This window comes from Pan paniscus, chromosome 14 (genome assembly GCF_029289425.2).
Source record: "Pan paniscus chromosome 14, NHGRI_mPanPan1-v2.0_pri, whole genome shotgun sequence".
Classification (NCBI taxonomy): Eukaryota; Metazoa; Chordata; class Mammalia; order Primates; family Hominidae; genus Pan; species Pan paniscus.
The window spans coordinates 2,884,533-2,909,728 of record NC_073263.2 but is presented as its reverse complement, the minus strand read 5'-3'; the positions used below and the strand labels follow the sequence as shown (position 1 = coordinate 2,909,728).

The 25,196-nt window shown below is 41.6% G+C and overlaps 1 pseudogene; it reads left to right on the top strand.

Moving 5' to 3' along the window:
- Window positions 1–430: 430 nt before the first annotated feature.
- On the top strand, window positions 431–2,858 carry LOC129395157 (C-terminal-binding protein 2-like; annotated as a pseudogene).
- The last annotated feature ends 22,338 nt before the right edge of the window (window positions 2,859–25,196 follow it).

Sequence of the window (25,196 nt, the reverse complement as noted above, 5' to 3'; positions counted from 1 at the left end):
GCATAGGGTAGGACATTTCCATCTGTGGCAGCAAAAGAAGTAAATCTAGAATTTTCCAGAACCAATTTCTTTGAAGCAGAACTTCCAACACCACATTCTTAAGGTTTTTACCTTGGCCTTTGCACCTCTCATCTTTGTTATTTGTTCATTCTTCCCTATTGGGGTGTTGCCTATTATTCTCTCTCTTTTTACATTCCAAAGATATTTCCTTTACTGTAGAACAGGGGCATCCAAGGGCGACTACAGCCATGAGTTCTTAGTTTCTCTTTCTGGTGGAGCCAGTAAGGCCCTTTCCTCATCCCCCTTTGCCGCTTATCACTAGAGACAGAACAGGAAAACCATTGCTGCAGGCTGCTAAAAACCTAAAACAAAACAGAGCCATAACAAAAACAAAACAAGGTGGCTTGAAAAAGCTTGCTGTACAAGGCAACCAGGTCTGGCTTATATTCACCACATCCCTTCTTCTTTCCCAGAACAGCAATTGGGCTCAAGAGAAAACGTCCAACTTTTAGTATCTCCCTCAGTATAGAATGAGAACACTGGAACATATGTTCAAAGTTTGGCTTTGTGGGCTACGGCTGATGACTAGATTCTGTCTCCCCCAACAGGGAATGCTAAAGGAAATGGCAGAGTAATGAGAATGACAACTTATGACTGCTGAGAAGAGAAGTTACATGCTTATCACAGCCTCAGAGAAACAAACACTACAATCAACTGCGGAAGCAAAGGACTACAGTGTCTGGAAAACAATGGGAAAAATATCTTTACCTTAAAAATACACACACAAGCCCAGAGAAGACACATTGAAGACACTGTTAATGAAGTACCAGAATGTACAGCCTCACTGATTGTTGTATTATCTTGTAGTAAGCAAGTTTGTACATACTACATTACACAGTTGTTTTATAAATTTCTGAATCTCATCAAAAGATTGCAGGGCATACAGAAAAGGACGAAAACATGTCCCAATTGAAGAAATAAAATAAACCTACAAATATTGACCTTTAAAAATCTTTGTTGACTTTTAAAGGTCAAAATTTGTAGGTTTATTCTTTGTTGTTGTTGTTTTTGCATTATATAATTTTAAAAATCAAAATAATTATCAAAGCTCCTTAATAATATGAACACTCCTCCGGTCCGCAGGGCTCCGGCAAGGGAGGAGCCTAGACACCATGCGGGACACCCAGGTGGACCCCCAACCCACGCCCGAGGCTCAGAGCAGGAGCAAGGACCTGGCTGCACCAGGCCGAAGCCACGTCCACCCCCAGCGGTCGCGGACTCCAGGAGCTCCAGACCTGGGGTCGTGGTGAGATTCGTTGATTGACTGCGCGATGGTGGCTGAGTTGCAAGCAAATGGGTTTCATCACCTTAAATGGTTTTGAACCAATGAAGCTATATTCCCTTAAAAAGACGGACAGCCCATCGTGTGAACTATAGAGTTTGTGAACAAATTTATATTGGGTTCATAGTGGCATCATGCACACAGACTCCTGCGAGTTCCCCTAAGTTCTTAGAGGACTGCTTTACCTTTTGATCTGAGAGTTGCAAAGTTCCGTAAAGAATGGCCCTGTGGATAAGCGCTAAGTCAAGAGACAGCGATTGGACAGAATTTGTGAAGGAATTCGCCGCCAGATCATGAAAGACACCCTAAGCCCCCGCTCACTGGCAGCGTTCCTGGTCGGCCGTGACTGCACTGTGGACATGCCCATCCTGAAGGACCTGGCCACCGTGGCCTTCTATGATGCAGCCCACGCAGGAAATCCACGAGAAAGTTCTAAACAGAGCCGTGGGCGCCATGATGCACCACACAATCACCTCACCAAGGAGGTTCTGGCAAATTTCAAGTCCTTGAGAGTGATCGTGGGGGTGGGCAGTGGCTATGACAACGTGGACATCAAGGCTGCCAGTGAGCTCGGAATTGCTGTGTGAAACATCCTGTCCGCAGCCGTGGAAGAGACAGCCAATTCCACCAACTGCCACATTCTCAACATGTACCGGAGGAACACATGGCTGTACCAGGCACTGTGGGAAGGCAAGTGGGTTCAGAACATGGAGCAGATCTGCGAGGTGGCCTCGGGAGTGGCCCGCATTCGTGGGAAGACGCCGGACCTCATCGGCTACGGTCACACGCAGCAGGCTTTTGCAGTTCCAGCCACAGCCTTTGGATTCAGCGTCATATTTTATTACCCCTACTTGCAGGATGGGATCGAGCAGTCCCTGGGCATGCAGAGGGTCTACACCCTGCAGGATTGGCTGTATCAGAGCGACTGCGTCTCCTTGCACTGCAGTCTCAACGAACATAAGCATCACCTCATCAATGACTTTACCATAAAGCAGATGAGGCAGGGAGCATTCCTTGTGAACACAGCCCGTGGTGGCCTGATGGATGAGAAAGCCTTAGCACAGGCCCGCAAGGAGGGCAGGATAGGAGGGGCAGTCCTCGACGTGAATGAGTCGCAGCCCTTTAGCTTTGCTCAGGGTCCGTTGAAAGATGCCCCCAATCTCATCTGCACTCCTCACACTGCCTGCTACAGCCAGCAGGTGTCACTGGAGATGAGGGAGACAGCTGCCACCGAGCTTCGCCGAGCCATCACAGGTCGCATCCCAGGAAGCTTAAGAAACTGTGTGAACGAGGAATTCTTTGTCACATCTGTGCTTTGGTGGGAAATAGACCAGCAAGGAATTCATCCAGGCATCGTGGGCGTGGGTCCAGGAGGACTTCCTGCATCCATGGAAGGGATCTTCCCTGGAGACATCCAGGTGACTCATAAACTCCTGACAGTGGCACATCCTTCCCAAGCACCCTCTCCCAACCAGCCCTCAAACACGGGGACAATCGAGAGCACCCCAACGAGTAATAACAGAGAATGCCGGAAGGTAATCATTCAGATACACTTTTGAAGAAGAGACAGTGAAAAATAGACAAACTAGAGAAAAAGAATCTGACGCTCTTTTTAGCTGATTCTGGACATATGCTCATTGGTATTGCAGTGTTAAAACTGCAAGACCTAGAAAACTGAAGATGTCGTCTGCTTACGGAAGCTCTGAAAGACTAGGATGTGATTTATTAACCACCAACTTCCGTTATTATGTGTTAAGTTTTTCATCTGTGCATCAAATCACAAAGAATAAATACAACTTTTTCCTTTATCAGTCCCTTGGGCACAGCAGGTCCGGAACACCCTGCTCAGAATGTTGTATCAAGACTTCAAACATCAAAATAAAAACCATGAGGAGGAAATCCCCATCTTGTGACTTGAGTCCCTTCAGTCTACAGGGACTGGTTACCGTGTTTTGCTAATAGGAAGATCACATTACTAGAAAATATGGAGTAAACTGTTTGCCTGTGGTAGACACCTGCACGCATAGGATTGAAGACAATACCGGCTCCTGTACAGAGAAGCGTCTCTCACATCTGAACTGCATACTGAGCGGGCAAGTTGGTTGTAAGTTCAGTAAAAGCCTCCGATAATGTAAAAAAAAAAAAAAAAAGTATTAAGTTTCACACGCTGTTTGTAATCAAGTATATTTTCTCAGTTTCAGATCCTCTGCTATTTTATTTAGTGGGAAGTCTTGCACTAAAAGTGTTCAAGAAAAATAATATTGCATTTTCTTATGTCACAGGAAACACTTTTAATGGTAACTTGTCAGATTGTCTATGAACAAACCCACTTTTTAAGACACTGATAAAGTCTTCTTCACATTGTGTTTTATACAAGAACACTTCAGCTGTATTGGATGTGACTGATTTTAACAAATTATATTAGATTTGCATCAATTAGTTACATGTTCTATTCATTGTCTTTTGTGAATATTGTCTTTTTGTTTAAAAAGATGGCCTGTTTTGATCCTTTGATTAGGGACATTCCCGTTTTTGTAAGAAAAGAAAAAATTTTTTAAATTGTCCCAAACAGAAAAATAATGGCTATCAGAAGTACGTTTTGTTTTAGTGTAGTGCGAATTACCGTTACTGTAGTTGTTTATTGTAAAGATGGACATTTAGCATTCAGTGCAGTTTTCAATAAAATGTAATTAGAAAAAACTGCTTAATGAACAAAAACAGAACATAGACAACAAAAGAATATTAGAAGAAGTGATACATAAAGAAAATGAGATATCAATAAAAAGATTTTTAAAAACCAACAATTGTGAATCTGAAGAACATAATAGCTATATTAAAAATTTAATCAACAGTCACAAAAGCAGACTAATACAGGAGAAAAAATTACACAATTGACGACATTGTAGTTATAAATATTGAGTGATGAAAACAAATTATTTAAGCAGAATGAAGAAAAAAGTATGGGATGTACTGCACACCATCAAGTGGACCATTGTATTTATAAAAAGGAGTCTTACAAAAACAATATAGGAGAAAAGTAATAAAGAGGTTATTTTTAAAAAGTAGCTGAGAAATCCCCACATGACAAGGTAATTAAACAAGAAGAAATACTTCCAAACAAAAACCTTCAACTGGAGTAATATCACTTCAGAAATAAAAAAAACTAAACCTTTCCAAAATAAATAAAAGATGAGTGTATTACTAACCACTAGAACAGTCCTAAAGGAAATGTAAAGGGGTCTATCACGTCCAAAAATGAAACGATGCTGCAGAGCATCATAACAGCACATGAAAATAGAAAGCTCTCTATTAAAGGTAAATATATAAACAGGTAAAGAAATCTCTACTGTCATAATCATGGTGCACAAAACTTTCAAAATATTGCCATGGGGTTTAAAACATGAAGCAAAAATCTGCATAAATTTGTGTTCATAGACCATAAGGAAAGATAATATGTGATATTAATAAAACAGTGGGGGTGTGAAGAGGTACAACTTTGCATTCAGTTGAAATATAGTTGTTATATACTGTCATAACTTTAAGATGATTTATGAAGTCTTTATTTCTCAGGATGATTACCAAAAAAACCTGTAGAATGTATGCAAAGGCAAATGAGAAAGAAATTCAATCACGTCACTACAAAATCAACAAACAGAAATAAAGCAGTAAGAGAAAAAATGATAAATAACACATCTACAAGAAACACAGAAGACAACTACAAATAACAAAGTAACTTCAATAACTGCAGTAATTACTTCAAATATAAAAAGTTAAATACCTTAAAGAAAATTAATAAATAATTTAATGGATTAAGAACAAAGAAAATCCAGCAATGTGCTCTCTGCAAGAGTCACTTCAGCTCTAAGGACTCAAATAAGTTGAAAGTAACAGTATAAAGAAAATATATTTTATGCAAAGAGTAGCTAAAATTGGAGGGCCATGGTCATAATTATACTAAACAAAATATATTTTAAATCAAAAATATGAACAAGAGACAGATTGGTATTGTATTTTTGTTTTTGTTTTTGGAGACAGAGTCTCATTCTGTCACCAGGCTGGAGTGCAGTGGCACGATCTCGGCTCACTGCAACCACCACCTCCCTGGTTCAATCGATTCTCCTGCTTCAGCTTCCCGAGTAGCTGGGACTACAGGCACACGACACCACCTCACCCAGCTAATTTTTGTACTTTTTAGTAGAGATGGGGTTTCACCTTGTTGGCCAGGATGGTCTCGATCTCTGGACCTCATGATTCACCCGCCTCGGCCTCCCAAAGTGCTGAGACTACAGGCGTGAGCCACTGCGCCCGGTCGAGAGAGATTGGTATTATGTAATGCTGAGATGGATTAACTTTCCAGGAATCTATAACAATAATTTATAAATCATATATATATAATTTGAAAAATCTGCAAAAATATACCATTGAGATTTTGACAGAAATTACATTAAATTTTTGTATTACTATAAATAGCACTGACATCTTTCTTTCTTTTTTTTTTTTAGAGAGAGTTTCTTTCTCTCAGGCTGGAGGGCAGTGGCACGATCTCGCGATAGGCTCACTTCAACCTCCTCCTCCCAGGTTCAACTGATTCTCGTCTTTCAAATATGTAAAACAAATATTGACAGAAGTCAAGCAAGAAATACATAGCAACACAACAATGGTGGACTTCAAGACTCCACTTTCAGTAATGACTAGAATAGTCAGAAGTAATATCAGTAAGAAAGCCAAACCTGAACATTATAGACCCAACCAGCATTTACAGAACTCTCCAATTTAAAGGAGCAAAATCTGCAATATTCTAAATCACACATGGTACATTCTGTTAGGATACATGTCTTATTAAATTTAAGAAAATTGAAGCCATACAATGTAAATGAAACTAGAATACAAAAGCAAGAAAATGTGGCAAATATGTAAATAAGAGGAAATTAAGCAAAATCTTTCATATAGTCTTGCTCAAGTGTCAGGTGACTTAATATTGTTAAGATGTCAGGGCCGGCATGAGGCTCATGCCTGTAATCCCAGGACTTTGGGAGGCCAAGGTGGGTGGATCACTTGAGATCAGAAGTTTGAGACTAGCCTAGTGAATATGGCAAAACCCTATCTCTACTAAAAATACAAAAGTTAGCTAGATGTGATGGTGCATGACTGTAATCCCAGCTACTCTGGTGGCTGAGACTGGAGAATTGCTTGAACCTGGGAAGCGGAGCCTGCAGTGAGCACATCTCACACCCCTGCCCTTCAGACTGAGTGACTCACTAAATCTCCATCTCCAAAAAAAAAAAAAAAATGTTGTCAGTACCACTCATGATGATATAAAAATGTAAGGTAATTTTTGTCAAAATCCCAATGGTATTTTTTTTGCAGAATTTTTGTGTATAATTCTAAAGGTTGCTTAGGAAAGGTGACTAGCCAAACACCCTTTAAAAAGAACAAAGAGGTATTACATTTTCTGATTCAAAATCATGATACAAAGCTACAAAAATAAAAACTATATGGTATTACCACAAAACCAGATACATAGATGACGAAACAGAATAGAGATCCCAGAAATAAACCCTTGCATATGTGATAAAATAATCTTCCATAAGCTTTCCATGACCACACAATAGAAAAATAAGAATCTATTTAGCAAAGAATTTTCCAAATTGAATATTTACAGAGAAAAAAATAAAGTTGGATGCTTCCTTTGTATCATATGTAAAAAGAAAAGTTTTTTAAATGAATTCAATACTTAAACATAAAACATAATAAAATTCTTAGAAGTAAACATAAGGGAAAATTTATGACATAAGTCTTAAAACTCTTTCCTTAAGTTTGACATCAAATTCATAAGCAACAAGGAAAAGAACAACTACCAAAAAAAGGGACTACATTAAGCTTCAACTATTCTACACATCAAATAAAACATTTAGTGCCATACAAACGTCACCTAATAAGTGGGTGAAAGCTAGGCATGGTGTCTCATGCCTTTAATTCTACAACTTTAGGAGGCCAAAGCAGAACAATCACTTGAGGCCAAAAGATTGAGACTAACCATGAAAACATAGCAAGACCCTGTCATGTACAGGGTTATATATATGGATACATACATACATATAACAAAAAAGAGTAAAAATATTTTCTAATCACATATTTGGTAGGTGTTAATTTTCAAAATGTATAAATTCCTACAACTCAACAGCAAAAAAAGTTAATAACTTGATTTAGAATGGCACATGTTTGAAATGACTTTCTCCAAAGAAGACATAGAAATGACTAGGCATTTAAAAGGATACTCGACAACTCTCTTCTAGAAAAATACAAAGAAAAGTCACAATAATCTATCACCTCAAACCTATTTTTAAAATAGTATGAAAGCTCTTCAAAAAATTTAAAATGAGATTATTATACAATCCAGCAAACCCCATTCAGGCTATGTATTTAAAATATACAACACATGATCCAGAAGAGATATTTGCACACCCAAATTTATTGCAACATTACTAACAAAAGCCAAAAGGCAGAAACAATCCAGATGTCCCTTGACCAATGAACACATTAATAACAAGTGGCACATACACAAAGTCGAATATTCTTCAGTCTTTAAAAAGTCACATTATATGATAATTCTGGAGAATATCACGTTAAGTGAAATAAGCCAGGAACAAAGTGACAGTCTATGATTCCATTCATAATCAGGTATCTTAAGTAGACAAACTCATAGGAAAAAAAAAGTTAGAATGGTGTTTGTCAAGGGCTGAAGAGATGGTAAAATGGGCAATTGTCTTAAAAGACATTTAATGTTAGTTTTGCAAGACACAGAAGTTCCGCAGGTCTTTTGCATAACTATGTGAATGTACTTAACGCTAATGAAATATACACTTAAAAAGAATTAAAATGGTAAATTTTACATTATGTGTTTTTACCACAATCGCAATTTTTAAAAGGAAAAATATGGACTTATAAAGCTTTCCAAAAATTAAATTTTGTTCACAAAAGATTTTCTCTCACACAAAGGAAGTATAGATTTATAATTAAACACATTGTGAAATTAAGACTATTTCATTGACTATTCATCCACACAAGATAAGACAACCACTGAAAATCAGCCAAAAAATATGGAAGATAAGCCATGAGCAAAGTTGGGGACATATTTATAGAGACAAACAAACACATAAATAATTTAATTTTCAAAACGTATGACAGATTTATATTTTAATTAAACCCAACATTAGTTTCCCGAGTGAAATTTGGTTTTCAATTTGGGCAAATGAAGACCTTTCTGTGGTTAAAAGGATTCTTTCTTCTCCGTTTCTTGATATAGACCTGTGCTGGGGACTGGTCAGCTGTTCAAGTGCAATGCACTCAGTTTTGGTTCTGTGCCAGGATTAAACCTACGATTTTTCACATTTCATATATAAACCCCGATGAAGTGTTTCTAGGAGATGCCTGCCCCATAACCTATGTTTTGCCAAATGTTTACTATGAGTTTCACCACCATCCTCTTGAAGGTGGTATTGTAACTAAAACTCTTCAGGACATTCTACTTAAAACTAAAATCACGTATATCTCAAGAAACTGCTTTCTGATTTGAAATGCCTCTGTCGTGTATTGTCTGCAATCAGCATGCTCTTTCAAAGAAAGTAGAAAGGACAGATGAGGAAACTGATAGTGTTACTGCATGGGAGACAGAGGTGAGGATACACATGGCGGATGAAAACATGGAAGTTATTTCTACAGCAGGATCTTGTAAGTGTCTGATTGCTATTCTCCCTTGCATATCAAATGATGTTCCTTTACTGGAAGAGAAGACAGTGCGCTGTTTACCTTGACATTGAGAGGCAATTTTGAATCTCTGTCGTGATTGCTTAGGACTGAGGATTTAATGTGCTATTTTGTGGAAATCTTAGAAGCAGTAATGGGATTTAATGATCTTAACTATCATCCATCCGAAAAATCTAACGCGATTTTAAATAAAATGGCCTGCTGCTTCCACCGTTCCCTTTTTAAACCAGGAGCTGCCATTGCTTTTAACATTATGAAGTTGAATCTATGAATAGTTTGTACTATTAAAATTTTTTTTAAAATCCACATTGACTTGAAGTGTACAGGCAGAGTTGGAAATTATAACATCCAATGTTATAATGCATACGTAAAACCGAAAATAAAATCAACTGCTGCCCTGAAACCTATTCTAAATAATCGAGACAGTAATATGGAATTGTAAAGAAAAACAAGAAACATATTTACTCATAAAATCTTGCAAGCAAAGTTTTTTTTTATTTTTTTGAGACAGAGTCTCACTCTGTCACCCAGGCTGAAGTGCAGTGGTGAGACGACGGCTCATTTCAACCTCCGCCTCCTGAGTTCAAACCATTCTCCTGCCTCAGCCTTCACTGAGATTACAAGCACCTGCTACCAGACCAGGCTACCTTGCATATAAACTTGATATATCATTTATAAAAATATTTTTTAGATAACTAAAATATTCTACTGTGACTGTGCAGTCATGAAGTTCGGGTACCTTGAATAATTGGCATGTAGTGTATGACAGTAAAATTTCACAGAAAATACAGTATAACCATTAATAAAAGGCTCTAACAAGAGAATTTTAATGGATAAGAATTGAAAAGACACCATAAATAATTTCCGTTATATTTTTAATACACTGATGCTATTCTTACACAAAGTAAAAAGGCTGGGTAAGTTGTGGTGGCTCACACCTGTAATTCCAGCACTTTGGGAGGCCGAGGTAGCAGACTGCTTAAGCACAAGAGTTCACAACATGCCTGGGCAGCATAGGGAGACCCTGTCTCTGCAAACAATAATAAACAGCCAAGTGTGCTAATACACATTTGTGGTCCCAGCTGCTCAGGAGGCTGAGGCAGGAGAATTGCCTGAGCCTGAGTCGTCAAGGCTAGAGTGAGCTGTGATTGTGCATTGCATTCCAGCCCAGGTGACAGAATGAGACCCTGTTTAAAGAAAAAAAAAAAAAAAAAACTAACAATTAGCCAGGAGTAGTGGCATGCACCTGTACTCCCAGCTACTTCAGAAGCTGAAGTTAGAAAATCATTTGAGCCAGAGAGTTTGAGTCTGCAGTGAGCCATAATTGAGCTACTGAACTCCAGTCTGGGTGACAGAGCAAGGCCTTGTCATAGATAGATAGATAGATGATAGATAGATATAGATAGATAGATAGATAGATAGATAGATAGATAGATGATAGATAGATAGAATACACCTGGAGAAACAGTAGATTTAAGAAAATGTAGTGTGATGTAAATTTTAAAATAAACTTTATGTGTATCACTTAGAAATTTATAGAACAGGCAGGGCACGGTGCCTCACGCCTGTAATCCCAGCACTCTGGGAAGACGAAGTGGGCAGATCAGGGGGGTGGATATTGAGACCAAGACCATCCTGGCTAACACGGTGAAACCCTGTCCCTACTAAAAATACAAAAAATTAGCCGGGCGTGGTGGTGGACACCTCTAGTGCCAGCTACTCGGGAGGCTGAGGCAGGAGAATGGCGTGAAACCAGGAGGCAGAGCTTGCAGTGAGCCGAGATCGTGCCACTCCACTCCAGCCTGGGCAACACAGCGAGACGCTTTCTCAAAAAAAAAAAAAAAAAGAGAGAGAAATTTATACAACTTAGCCAGAAGAATAAAAAACAACCTCTTAACAGTTTTTTCAAATAAAAAAAAGTGAGTTTGAAGAGAAGGGAATAAAGGGGACTTTCAGTTTATTATGTCTTTATTTTTTGAGTCAGGGTCTCACTTTGTTGTCCACATGGAAGCGCAGTGGTGTGATTACAGCTCACTGCAAATTTGGCCTCCTAGGCTCAAACAATCCTCCCACCTCAGCCTCCCTAGTAGCTGGGAATACAGGTATACATCACCATAACTGGTTAATTTTTGTATTTTTGTAGAGAGAGGGTTTTACCATGTTGCCCACACTGGTCTTGAGCTTCTGGGCTCAAGCAATTCACCTTCCTTGGGCTCCCAAAGTGCTGGGATTGAGCCACTAGGCCAACCAAGTTTTTGTTTTGTTTTGTTTTTGAGATGGAGTCTCACTCTCTTGCCCAGGCTAGAGTGCAGTGGCACAATCTTGGCTCACTGCACAATTCACCTCCTGGGTTCAAGTGATTCTCCTGCTTCAGCCTCGTGGGTAGCTGGGATTACAGGCACCCGCCACCAAGACCAGCTAATTTTTGTATTTTTTAGTAGAGACGGGGTTCCACCATGTCAGCTAGGCTGGTCTCAAATTCCTGACCTCATGATCCACACACCTCGGCCTCACAAAGTGCTGAGATTACATGCATGAGTCACTTCTCCCGGCCACCAGCCAAGAATTTTACTTTATAAAGATATTTATGATGTGTTCTTTTCTTTTTACAGTCTGTATTGCATTTATAATTGGAGATACAAAAAAAGTGACTGTTACTGTTTGACAGCAAGGCAGTAGTATTATCTTCATCAATATTTGCAACTTCATTCGCAGGAACCTGTAAGAGAAAGCCCAGACAAAACTTTAAGGCAAAGAAATTACACTTGTAAAAAGTGAGAGGACTATTTTTTTTATAATAACAAATATTCCAGGTGAGGACTGGTCAGGATCTACCACTGCTCCATCTCACCTGATAAATCTCACACCTGCCAGAGTAAGAAGCAGCAGAGAGAAGGACAAATGCCAGTGAGTTTTCTCTCCCACTAAGGACCTGTTTGTCAAGTTTCCTACCATCAAGTAGTAGATGTACTAAAAATAAAACATGTACGCTTGCAGATGCTAGAAGAGAGGCACAAAATAGAAAAGGAGGTAAGCCCACACACTGTGGAGGCAGAGATTCAACTTAAGATTCAAAATGCACCAGAAAGTTGTGTAAAATTAATTAAATTACTCAAAATCCTGGAACATTGGTTTCCTCACCTGTAAAATGAGGATCATGTGCCTACTTCATAAGTTGTTTTGACAGTTAAATTCACAAAGATATTTAATAGAGCCTGCTATGGCAAGTGTTCACATTAACAAAGTAGTATCAAACTTCAAAATATGGGAAAGGTATTTTGAATAATGTCAATGAGGCCAAGGACAACATGCCCATCTTCATAATCAATCCCAGCCACATTACACTGAGGAGATCTGCAGGTAACTATATTTCTTCCACAAATTCCATTAGAGAGGAAGTGCGTGGAGTCTGACAACATGACACAAATGTGACCAGTGTACAGTGACTTAGGTAGTGGGGGGTGGAATCCGCACATATTCTCTGAATTGCAGTTACACAGTGAGTTACCAGGAAACAAATGGAATAGAAAAGGCAACACAAAAGATACTACCATAAATGCGGTGAGCATACCAGGTTCACAACCACAAATCTAAGCAGGAGACTCAAATCACAAGGAGCACCTAGATCTGTGAACAGCAGGTGTGGTGGCATCAGGTTCAAATTTCTGAGGCCACCGCTGTGGGCAGTGTCTTTGCAGGCACATACTCAGCAGCAGTGCATCTGAACACAGATCTCAAGGCTCTTCTCTTCATTAATTATTAAGATGATAGACGATGGATATCCTCACGTTACAACATCCCCACTAACGCTCTGGACAAGTGAATTCAGAAAACCCCACCTAAATACACAGTGAAGAGTAGGATGAGAATATTGCAGGATAGCTTAAGAATGCAGGCATTCGACCCCATAGAGTCTATTTAAAATAAGAGAATGGCCCTAGTTTTGTTCTGTGGTCTCCCTATATATAGTTCTTTATTTTTCCAATTTTATAAAGGCCATACAGTTTTTCTTCCTTTCTTTACAAATGTGCTGATGAACCCATGTGTAATTAATCCTGAAGGGGTTAATTCCTCATAAAGTACAGTAAGGTGATTCAATTGCTATGATGAGGTTTTTCAGGTTTTTTAATAGTGTCCTATACTCACTAATCACAAGTGAAAATTATAAGAACATGTAATTTGAACAAAGTATTCTTTTCACATAGAGAAATACACAGGTTTGTACAGATTAGATGCATCATGAAAGTTGGTAACATCTGGGAACAAAAGGAACCATCCTGAGGATATAAGGAACTTAGGGACGTCGATTATTAAGAGGCTACCTGCAAGTGGAATTTCTGGGTTTTCATTGTCTAGACAGAAAAATTTAACTGATAAGCCCCAGTATATTAAGGTACATCCCAAACGGCTGTGGGTGATCAACTTTCCATCCAAAGCAGAGATGTAAAACATGAATGACTTCAAATACTGCTCAAGTGCTCTGCACCTTGAAAGTCATCCCCACAAAGCTGGAGCACCACCTGTTCCTGAGGGATCAGGTCACCAACTGCGTTTTTGAGACACTCGTCAGTCAGGACTCAGTTGAGATAAGGCTGGTGATTTCAACTGTAAAATATCTAAACCATCATCTTTAGGTAGATTCTTATGCCTGGGAATTGTGGTTTTCTCCTCTGCTGTTAGCAGATCCTGGGTAACCCAATAAATACCCTCTATCACGCGTCAAGTTCTATATCACAAGAAAGGCGCTGCAGACGGTGACATTTTCACGAAGGAGCCACAGCCCGCATCACCCCCTGAAAGCTATGGAGTTGCTCACGGGTGGGCCACGCAGCAGGTGGATGTCTCAGTTCCCATGGAGTTTAGCAGAGCAGGCGGCTTCCTGGGCTGGAAGAGGTGCGATGCTCTGGAAACCCCCCGCGGGTGTGTATGTGAGAGGACACCGAGATGTGCAGTGCGCTGTGCAGTGAGGACCAGACACCTCTTATTTGAGCAAGGGAGGTGCACTTCGCAGGATCACACCGTCCTCATCGCCCAGCCTAGACCTGCCCCTCAAGTCCTTCTGCGGACTCCCTTGGCGAGGGGTTGGCACAGAATCAGCATGTGGCATCGCTTAGGAAAGGACGAGGTCCACACCGCCCTGTCCCTCCCTCCAGGGCTGCGCACCACGGGGGAGGACAGACAGCGCATGCTGGTTTTGTAGTTAGCAGGTCGGCGACCAATGGGCTGGAAATCGTTAAGACACCATAACTCCCAGCACTCCTAGCTAGGGACGCGCCTCCCTATCCTTCGCTTCCATACTACACACCGTCCCAAACCCAGCGCATGCTGAGATTGTAGTCCGTTAGCCTCGCGACCAATGGGCTGGAAATACTTAAAGGACTATGACCCCCAGGATGCCTTGCGAGGTACCCGCCGTCCCAATCCTTCCTCTAGGGCTGCGCACCGCCCCCAAGCCCAACGCATGCTGGGATTGTAGTCAGGTAGCCCTGAAACCAACTGACTGGAAACTGTTAAGAGACTATAACTCCCAGCACGCCTGGCAAAGGACGCACCTCCCTATCCTTCCCTTCAGTGCTACACACCGCCTCGAAGCCCGGTGGCTGCTGGGATTGTAGTCTGCAGGCGGGGGGCCATCGCTGGAAACCGTTAAGAGACCATAACTCCCAGTATCCCTGGCCAGGGACGAGCCTCTCTATCCTTCCCTCCAGCGTTACACACCGCCCCAATCCCGGTGCATGCTGGGATTGTAGTTCAGTAGCCTTCCGATCAACGTGCTGGAAACCGTTTAAGGACTATGACTCCCAGGATGCCTTGCGAGGAACCCACCCTGTTGACCCTTCCTCCAGGGCTGGGCACCTCCCCTAAGCCCAGCGCATGCTGGGATTATAGTCCGACTACCGCGACAAAAAGCCTGGGAGTGGATCTGAGAGTACAGTTCCAACACTACGGGGAAAATTTCATCTTCTCTGAGACTACAGTTCCAACACTGCGGGGAAAATTTCATCTTCTCCTCCGCCCCTCCATGTTTCCAGTGCAATTCCGCCCTGCTGAGAGGACCCTATCTGTTCCCAAACTTCTCCTGCGTGCGAGGAGACAGCGTGGCCAGGGCAGGTGGTCTCACTTGTAATTGTGACACAGTCTCCCCACGTGCCAGTTGCACGACTATTTGTGCCTGAAGTTTGATTTCTCTCTGACAAGACAGAGCCCCGGAGCCTCCGACAGCCTGCCCAGCGTTGCCATAACGCTTGCTCTCGGGGAGCTGGGCGGGCCCAGACCTTTGCAGGGCCCCTCCCTCAGCCCCGACCCTTCTCCTCGCCCCTCCCCTGCCACGCCCCTTTCGACATGCTGGAAAGTCATCTACCTTTAATAACAGTCATCTTTGCAAAAAAAAAAAAAAAAAACTCTGAGAATAACCTATCTCCCATTCTATTTATTATTTATTTCCACAGTATCCATAAATAGTAGCAATTAGATATCATAGCAAGTCAAGCAAAAGCCCTGCCTTGCCTGTTTCATAAACCACGATATGGCCTTGCTGTGGTTTTATTTGTATTTTGTTTTGTATTTATTGACCTTTTGGATATAAATATTTAGGTATTTGGACAGTTTTTGGAAGTATTCCGCTATTAGTTGTTGATTTACTTTTGTTCCCTATTTAATTTTTTTTGTCTCTCCCTTCTCCTTAGACTCAGTCATTCCACAGGTCTCGAGAGCTCTGTTCATTTCCTTTAAACTTTTTGTACTTTTTTTTTCCCCAGACTGGATAATTTTTATTGCTGTGTCTTCTGTTTTAAATCTGTGGCTAAACTCAAAAGATTTTTTTCATTTCCTTATCTATTAGTTTTTTTATATATAAGTTCATTTCTCTGCTGAAGTTCCACATCTGTTTGTTTATGAAGAGAATATTTTCTTTTTTCCCCATGAACATATTCATAAAAACTGCCTTCAAATTCTTGTCTGCTGATTGCAACATCCTGGGATAGCTTCTACTGCCTGCTTTTGATATTGTGTATGGATGACATTTTCACGTTTCTTTACAAGTCTTATGAATTTTTAAATTGTGTACTAGAAACTATAAATGATAATTTTAGAATAGAAATTCTGGATTTTGTTGTTTTACCTTGAAGACTTTTGTCTTATAAACAGAGTTCATTGGGCTAGTGTCAAACCAATGCTTATCTCCGCTACAGTGGGCATAGCTGAAATCTTCATTCAGTTGTTAAACACACATATCATATATGTATTACGCATAGCGTTTTTCTATAATAATATATTTTATTCAAGTTTCATCATTGTTATTTGTGAGAGTTCAACAAGCTACTCCACACTTAGTGGAAGTCAGAACCTCAGTTTTATTTGATTGTAGTAGTTTATATAAATGAAATTATATGGTATATATACTTGTACATCTATTTTCTTTATTTCCTTTTCTGTTTTCTTTCTTTCTTTCCTTTTCTGTCTTCTTTCTTTCTCTCTTTCTTTCCTTCTTTCTTTCTCTTTTCTTTTTTCTTTCTTTCTTTTCCCCAGGTTGGTGTGCAGTGGCATGATCTCACTGCAACCTCTGCCTACCAGGCTTAAGATATCCTTCCACTTCAGCCTTTTGAGTCACTGGGACCGCAGCCTTGCACCACCATGCCCGGCTAATTGTTTTGTATTTTTGGTAGAGACAGGGTTTCACCATGTTGCCCAAGCTGGCATGTCTGCTTTCTTTTATGCAACATTACATTTGTGATATTCACCCACCAGTTGCAAATAGCTATAGTCTGTTCATTTTAGAAAGTAGTTTTTACCTTTTAGTAAAATATAAAAATACATAAAATTAACCATTTTAGTATTTTTTTGTGTGCAGTTTAAAGAAATTAAATACATTCACATTGTTTTGCAACCATTGTCCACGTTCATAAGGAACTTTTTTTCAATCTTTTAAAACTGAAACTCTGTACCCAGTAAACAACACTCCCCTCCCATTGCCCTTTGTGTAGTCCCTGGAAACTACTCTTCTACTTTGTGTTTCTATGAACTAAACTGCTGTAAATATCTCATATGAGTGGAAAGAGACAATATAGCAAAAAAATCATGAGGAATAATAATATATACTATATAACATATGTTTATCCATTTAAAGGAAAATGCTAGCAGAGATCAGGTCATGGTGATTATAGAGAAAGGTAGGTAACAGTGAAAAGGGGATTGGGTGCATTAAATTTATGACGTGATGCCTCAAGTGCCAGAGCAGTGAGCTTTCTGCCCCACTCGCAGGGCTGGTCAATGGTGAGGCTGGGACCCTATTCGAGCTGCCTGACTTCCAGAGCCCATGCTTAGTACAAACTTCAATGAGCCATGAAAGCAATTCCAACAACAGGCACTTAATGGCTCTGAGATTTTATCACAGACTGTTCTTCATGGCTAGCAACTTCAGAGAAGAGTGACAGCTGTGAGGATCCAGAAGCCACACCTCTGGTCCCCCATTTCCTCCCCAGCAGCTGGAATCCAGGTACAACAGGACCTGATGCCAGCCAGGGAACCATGGCCACAGGCTGTGTGAGGCTCGCGGCAAGACAGTCTCCCCTCCTACCCTATGCTCATCTGCTAGGTCTTTGGCTTTTATTCTGATTGTGCTGCTCCAGGCTTGGAACCAAGCCCGAAATTCCTCTTGAGTCTGAAGATGATGATGGTTTCCAGCTATCTGGAACCGCTGCATCTCCAGGAGGACTTTAATCTTCTGGAGACAGAGGGAAAGACAGGATGCTGACAGGGCCTGGGTGAAAGACTCTGTAGGGGACTTATAAAAGAAGAAGGGAGCAGGGCTGGTCTCTGGCTTGTTTATTTTAAGGGGCTCTCACCTCCCCTCCAATATCATGGAGCCCTAACTGGTTCTAAGAGTTGAATGTAGACGGCCCTTCCTCTAGGAAGTTGTCATCAACTTCACTCCCCTGATTGCACTCTGCATTAGGATAGGTCTCCTCCTTCTCTGTGTATTACTCCCTTTCAATAAATCTTAGATGCGGAAGAAGGGACCAGGGAATGTCCTGCCCAGGGTGATTTCTGATTTCCACCTCCACCCTCCCGCAAAGTGAGTACTTCAGCTACTGCTCACCTTTCAGTTTTTCTGGGTTTTGATCACATTTCTCTGGAAGACAGAAAGCCAAAGACCATCAGAAAGGTCCGCTGGTCCATAAGTAGCCTCCATTTCCAGCGATTTCGAAGCTTCACCACCATCAGAGCCACCAGGGTCAGGGAATGTGCACAAAACAGGCCTTGCAGCTCTGCAGCTTCATCACTCAGGGAGTGGGACTGATGGCTGCTGTGGAGCCTCCATCACTCATGAGTAAAATACCCTGTTTGTGGGGTGGGGAGGGCTGTGAGGCCCTCGCAAAAAATTTTGGCAAGGACTGAGATCTAGGAGCTCAGTTCAAGACTCTCTTCTCCCAGGCGTCAGGATCCTGGTCCCTGACCTGTCTGCTCCAGGCTCACTCACATCCACACACTCCTTCATGGGAATGTCCAGCATCACCACATCAGTGAGGAATGTCCCCAGAGAGGGCATGACACCTGCACCATCAGAGTGGTAGTGGTGAGGAGCACCTGCTCTCAGGTGCCCACCCAAGTCCTGTCCCCTGAAATCTTATAAACCCCTGCCTCCTGGCGCCCTCTACCTAGGTTACCCACTTGGAGTAGCTGAGAACCCTCAGCTGCCTTTTCCCAATTCTCTATGTCTTCCCATTAGCTGGCCTCTATGGCCACCAACCTCACCATAATTACTTCCTTGGTGGGATTTTAAAAGCCACAAGGTCATGTGGTCCCTGGCTCCACCTCTTTTAAAAGCCACACGGAGCCCAGCTCTCCCAGGCCTTGCTCTGCTCTGTCTAATGAAGGTGTTTTAGGCACTGCAGCCCCAGGAGAAAAGGGCTGGAGTAGAAAGGCCCTCTGCTTTTTTGAGTTGGAGGTTTCCAGCTGGGAGAAATAAGCTCTGTTCTCTGAAACCCTGGAGCCCTTCCCCACCATAGGCACATTCACCTTCTACTGTCACAGCCTCATCTGGGCTCTATGGGACTCCACTACAGGGTACACAACTTGTAGGTCTCCACCTGCTAGGATGAGGGACAAGGTCAGTGAAAATATGCTTCTTTCTGTTATGCCGCAGCCACGCTAACCTTGGACATGGATAAGTGGCCTGAGTCAGCTTGTCCAATGCTATGACCACCTCCAGTGAGCTCTGACTCTAGACTCACTCCCAGGTCCAACACTCCCTTGATGTGTCATTTTGGGCATGCAGTCGGGTTTTCTTGAGCTGTTTCCTCAACTGGAAATTGTGGTGGGACCCAACTACCTCACAACGACTTTTAACACCTCGGTTTAATGTGGCTGTCAGGATTGCTCTCGCCATCATCCCTCTCAGGATGAGCCAGACACAAGCACCCTCATATTCTCTTTCTCTCTGAGCCCCATCATCGCCTTGTGAGGCCTGCCCAGTAGGCTCATTATTCCTACATTTTCCACATAAGAAAACAGAGACCCAAAGGGGAAATGACATGCCAAGGACTCCACAAGAGAGGCCAACTCCTCTGTCAACCTGGAGGGACTGTCCCAGCTGCCTTCACCCAACACCCTAGCATCACCACTGATCAGCATTCCATCTTCTAAACTCTATGAGTGACAATATTCCCAGCCAGGCCCTGTGGCGGTGGACATGGTTCTGAGAATTGGGAATCTAATATGGAGGAAAAGTTAAATATTTAATATGAACTCAATTGAACATGGACACAAACAATGGTCACCAAGTCCTGGAACAGGTTGCATGAGCCCCTTGAGGTGTTCATCCAGCGCTGTTTCAGAGAAATCTTTCAATCCATTCCTATACATTAGTGATTGAAAAAACAACAGACAACTGCAAAAACAAGTTGATCTTTTGTGTTCCTTGAGCCCAGTTGTGAAGGGCACCTGTGACTGTGCTTCATGCCATACAACTCATTACAAAAAGAGCTGGGGTCCCAGACTGTGCCGAACTTTCATGAGACCTCTCCTCATCTGTACGTGGACAGGTGGCCGACTCTGGAGCCCAGGCTGTTGTTTCCCAGTCTGATAATGAATCCTCCATAGTCTGGTGAGTGTAAATATACATATATATATGTATATTTATATATATGTATATATATATGTATATTTATGTATAAATATACATATATATATTTTCTTTCTCTCCTTCCCATTGAAATTTGCTTATTATATTATTTGCTTTTAATGTCTGTATTGCCATACACTTGGGATAAATGCTGTTTATCCTTAAAATTATTGTGGGTGCCTTTTCTTTTCCCCTCGTGCATTTCCCGCACAGGAGCCCAGGTGATGGAATCTCGAAGTGACCTCACTTCCTTAGTTACAAACTCAAAGAAAGTTTAGAACTCTGGTAACCTGCAGCCCTCATTCTAGAGACAGCCTTGTATTTACTAAGGAGACTCTGAAGACAGCAAGATGTTCTACTGCTATGTCTTGAATTTCTGAGGCTCTCATCTCAGGAAGGCTTGAACTGAGAGATTTTTTTTTATGATGGAGACATTGCTGATTCTGCACCGCTGGCTCTTCTGGTCATTTGGAAAGGGTTACCCATAGATAACACAAGGCCACCCATGGCAGGCCTATCCAGGCCAGGTCTCACCTTTGATATCATCTCAGTAGCCACACACCCATCATCTCCACGTCTTGTGGGAAATAAAGAGATAATGGGTCCTTTCTTGACAGGAGCAGATTTCCAGGTATTCGGAGGCTAAAAGTCTGTCAAATTTATACCGCAGGTTACAGCTGGCAGGAGGGGAAGGTGAGTGCTGGGGGTCATCTTTGTCTGTTCAGACGTTTATTCTAAGGCTTCAAGCTGTCATCTTGTTTTCTCCGTGGCTGGAGGTCTATGCAAATGCTCCCATATGCCTGATCTGGGAAGTAGACTTTCTAACTGGAATTTCCCCTGTGGGGAAAGCCAGGATGCCATTGATGCCTCTTGGCCAGGCTTCCAGGCACTTTCTTTGCAGAACTCTATTCAGGAGATCCCTGAGGAGCTGTTTGATGAGTCCAACTACTCCATCTCATTGAACAAAAGGCAGGTGCACCATGCCAACAACCATGGCCTGTGCTAGACTGGAGTCAAGGTGGGCACAGAGAGGTCTCCAAATGGAAAAGACCAGGGAAGCCCAGGACTCTGACCCAAATGTGAGGATTCCCCAGAAACCGTTTTAGGGCTTTCTCAATTAAGGACCCACAGTTCATTCCCAGAGAAATCTGGCCTCCATTAGTCCATAATGGCAACTTAGGCACACAGTCACCGGTCATATGCTTGCAGGAATGCCAAAAGAAACACTTTTGTGTTGTTTTTACTTTACATTAGGTTGTGAGTATCTTTGCATGTTGGTATTATTTTTATTGTTATATCTACCCACCCCAGATACTTCCCGTAGCAGGCAGCTTCGCTGCCTTGCCAGATCTTCTCTAATTCTTAGAAGTTCACACTGTTACTAGAGAGACGTTTTACCCAAAAAGTGGGAGTTATGCAAAAGGGTCTTATATAACTCTTTACATGTGTCTCCCAGAGCCCACCTCTATAGCCCCATCAGGACAGGAGCTGTGCCCTCATATGTCTTCATAAGATTCCATAAGTGGGGCCTTTCCCTCAGTAATTTAGGCTTTTAATACTGGTGGAGCCTGACATAATAAATTCTATTTCCACTTCAGCCATGCTACAGGGAGTAACTTTTTTTTTTTTTTTTTTTTTTTTGAGACAGAATCTCGCTCTGTCGCCCAGGTGGGAGTGCAGTGGTGCAGTCTCAGCTTACTGCACTCCGCCTCCTGGGTTCATGCCATCCTCCTGCTTCAGCCTCCTGAGTAGCTGGGACTACAGGCGCCTGTCACCACGCCCGGCTAATTTTTTTTCTCTGTGTGTGTGGTTTTTTTTTTTAGTAGAGACAGAGTTTCACCGTGTTAGCTAGGATGGTCTCAATCTCCTGATGTCGTGATCCACTAGCCTCGGCCTCCCAAAGTGTTGGATTACAGGTGTAAGCTACAGCGCCCAGCCGCTACAGGGAACATCTTATCTGTGTCCTAATAGGCTGTAACGGTTTGCTATGACTTCCATGATACAGTACCACAGGCTGAAGTTCTTTAACAACAAAAATTGAATGTGGCACAATTCCGGAAGTTAGAAATCCAACCTCAAGCTACTGGCTGTGTGGTTTCTCTGAGGTCTCCATCCTTGGCTTGTAGATCATCATCTACTATCTCTGTGTTCACAAGATCTTCTCTTGTGCTTTTCTGTCCTTCCTGCCTCTTCTAATAAGGGCTCCAGTCATCTGGAATTAGGATGCACCCCAATTAATTCATTTAAACTTAACTACATTTGCAGAGGCTATATGTTCAAATATAGTCACGTTCTGAGGCACTAGGTGTTAGGACATGAACATATAATTTTTAGGAAGTGAATGCAATCTAGCTCACAACATTTACTAATCCCTTGTAGATTATAGTCTCCCAGGAAAATGATTACTCAGTGAAACAGTAGGAAAGTGTAAAGTTTTAATAGGTAAAGCCGGAATATATTCCAAAAGGGTTGTGAAAGATATACTGTAAATAGTAGTTTCTGAATTTATCTGCTTTTATGTATCCAGACCCTCTTGGATGTCAACATTCTTTTAATTTTTTTGTCAATCTGCTAGCTATGTGGCAAAAAAATATGTTTCTATTTCAATTTTTCAACTGATATATTTGAGTTACCTTTCAGTTGATTTATACCTATTTGAGTTTTCTGTTCTCTCAGTTAATCCGCTCAATTCCTTGGCCCTGTGAGGGGTTTCTCTCACCTTGGAGTCCCCGAGCACTGACACCTTTGTCAGGTGTGGGGTTGCTGTAGTTGTTTCTCAAGACTCCCTTTAAGGTTTTAAAAGACCCAATTAAGTTGCTTTAAGTCAAAAGGGTTGTCTTAGGGTATCTTATCCTGTGCCCTGTCTCTAAAATAGAAAGAAAGTGAGGCTTCCCCATGCCCTTCTCCCTATGTCAGGGACAGACATAGAGCCTCAGGTAGCTTAAAGGGAATTTCATGCAACCCTCACCGTGGAAGATTCTCATTCTTACCTGTGTTTTTCTGAGCAGCCATTTGACATCACAAAGCTTTGTTTTCTCATTTGTAGGCTGAGTATTTTCTTTGGGAATTCTCTGGGATAATGCTCTTCATAAAGATTATTAATAAAAGTGGGTGCTGTTGTCTTACAGCTGATATGATATCGTGAAGGCCTTGAATGTATTCATGGATTAATTATTCTCTACCTCCACATTAAATTTGATATCAGAGGCCTAAAACCTTTTTCACCATAAACACCCATGTCGTCCACGTGCCCAAGTCTCTGAAGGATGGAGATTTCCTCATCTAAGCTCTACATTCCAAGCCTCTGGTGTTTCATGGTCTTACCATGAAAAGCCTTGTCCCCTCCCCAGGAGGAAATGAGTCTATTCTTAACCTAGAGGTGTGAATGATGCCAATGCGCCAAACCAGGCACAACGGAGAAGCCGACGAAGTCCCTGACAGCAGCCTTCCAGGGTCAAACTCTCTTCTTCTTTATCATTTTTCTCAACTTTTACCAGGACTTCCTCACCACTCTGTAGTTCCTGGCCCAGCTGTCTAGTAGTTGAGCATATGTCTTCTTCAAGGCACAGTGGTGACTCTGCCAGCTACTAACTATGTCTTAGCATACCAGTGCATCTTTATCAGCCTCAATTTTCATCTTTATAGAGAATTGTAAAATGAACCTCTGTTCTGTACGAGAGACATGCAAGGAGAGAAGAAAACACACACAAAAAAAACCTTTAAGGGTAAACAAGCTTTATCTCACATAAATGGCACTGCAGCAATAATAAGCAAATTGCAATGGAAAGGGGAGAAGGGAAACATATATACATATTTATGCTCACCAGACTGCGGAGGATTCATTACCAGACCGGGAAGCAATAGCCTCGACTCCAGAGTAGGTCACCCGTCCGTGCAGACAAGAAGAGGTCTTAGGAACTTTCGGCGTGGCCTAGGGCCCTAGTTCTTTTTGTAATGAGTTGTTTGGCATGAGGCCCAGTCACGAGGGCTATTCACAACTGGGCTCTAGGGACTTGAAAAGGTTATCTTGTTTTTGCAATTGTCTGTTGTTTTTCAATAACTAACACATAGGAATAGATTGAAATAGACATTTCTCCAAAACAGTGCTGGACGAATGCTTCAAGTGGCTCATGCAATCTGTTCTGGGACTTAATGACCATTGCTTTTGTCCATGTTCAATTGAATTCAAATTTAATATTTAACTTTCCCCCACAACCTTTTATGGTTTTTGTGACAAATGAATGGCATAAAACATGAAAAGTCATTCCCTAATGCTCAGCTTTGTGGAAAGGCTGCTGGGGCATGCTCTGATTGTTCGTATTTATTATTTTTTTCTCTTCTTTCACCCCAGAAGGCCTTTCATGTCACAATGACTCATGTTCCTCTATAATTGGACATTCATATAGAAAACAAACATGTTCTTACATTTGTAAAGGGCAATTGGGCTTCCTGTTAGCTGTACTTTGTCTTTGAAACAGAGAGATCCTGTAGGAAAGGGGCCCCAGGCACACTCAGACATAGCTAAAGAAGTTGTAGTTAGGGCTTATTTATCATCACATATATATAAAACGCATTTTCCCAGACAATTGGCCTAATTCAGTGAAGACAGCAGATGACAGTTCCTGGGCCACAATTTACTTCAGGGAGTCAGACACTCAGAGTGGACATCATAAGCAGTTCATGTTCACAGAATGTGAGAACTGATGTTCTCATGTTGTCCTCTAGGAATGGATGCACCTGTCAGCTTCTGATCAGAACGACAGACCCAGGATCAAGCATAACATTTAAATAGACGAAGAAAACTTTTTTCCAAAAAGTAACATCGCTTTATGATAAAAACTCTCAACAAATTAGGTGTAAAATAAATTCACTTCAAAGCATTAAAAGCCATGTATTACAAATGAGTAGCTGGGCGGGCAGATCTGTCATAAGGCAAGGGCATCCACTTCCCTAGATACATATCCG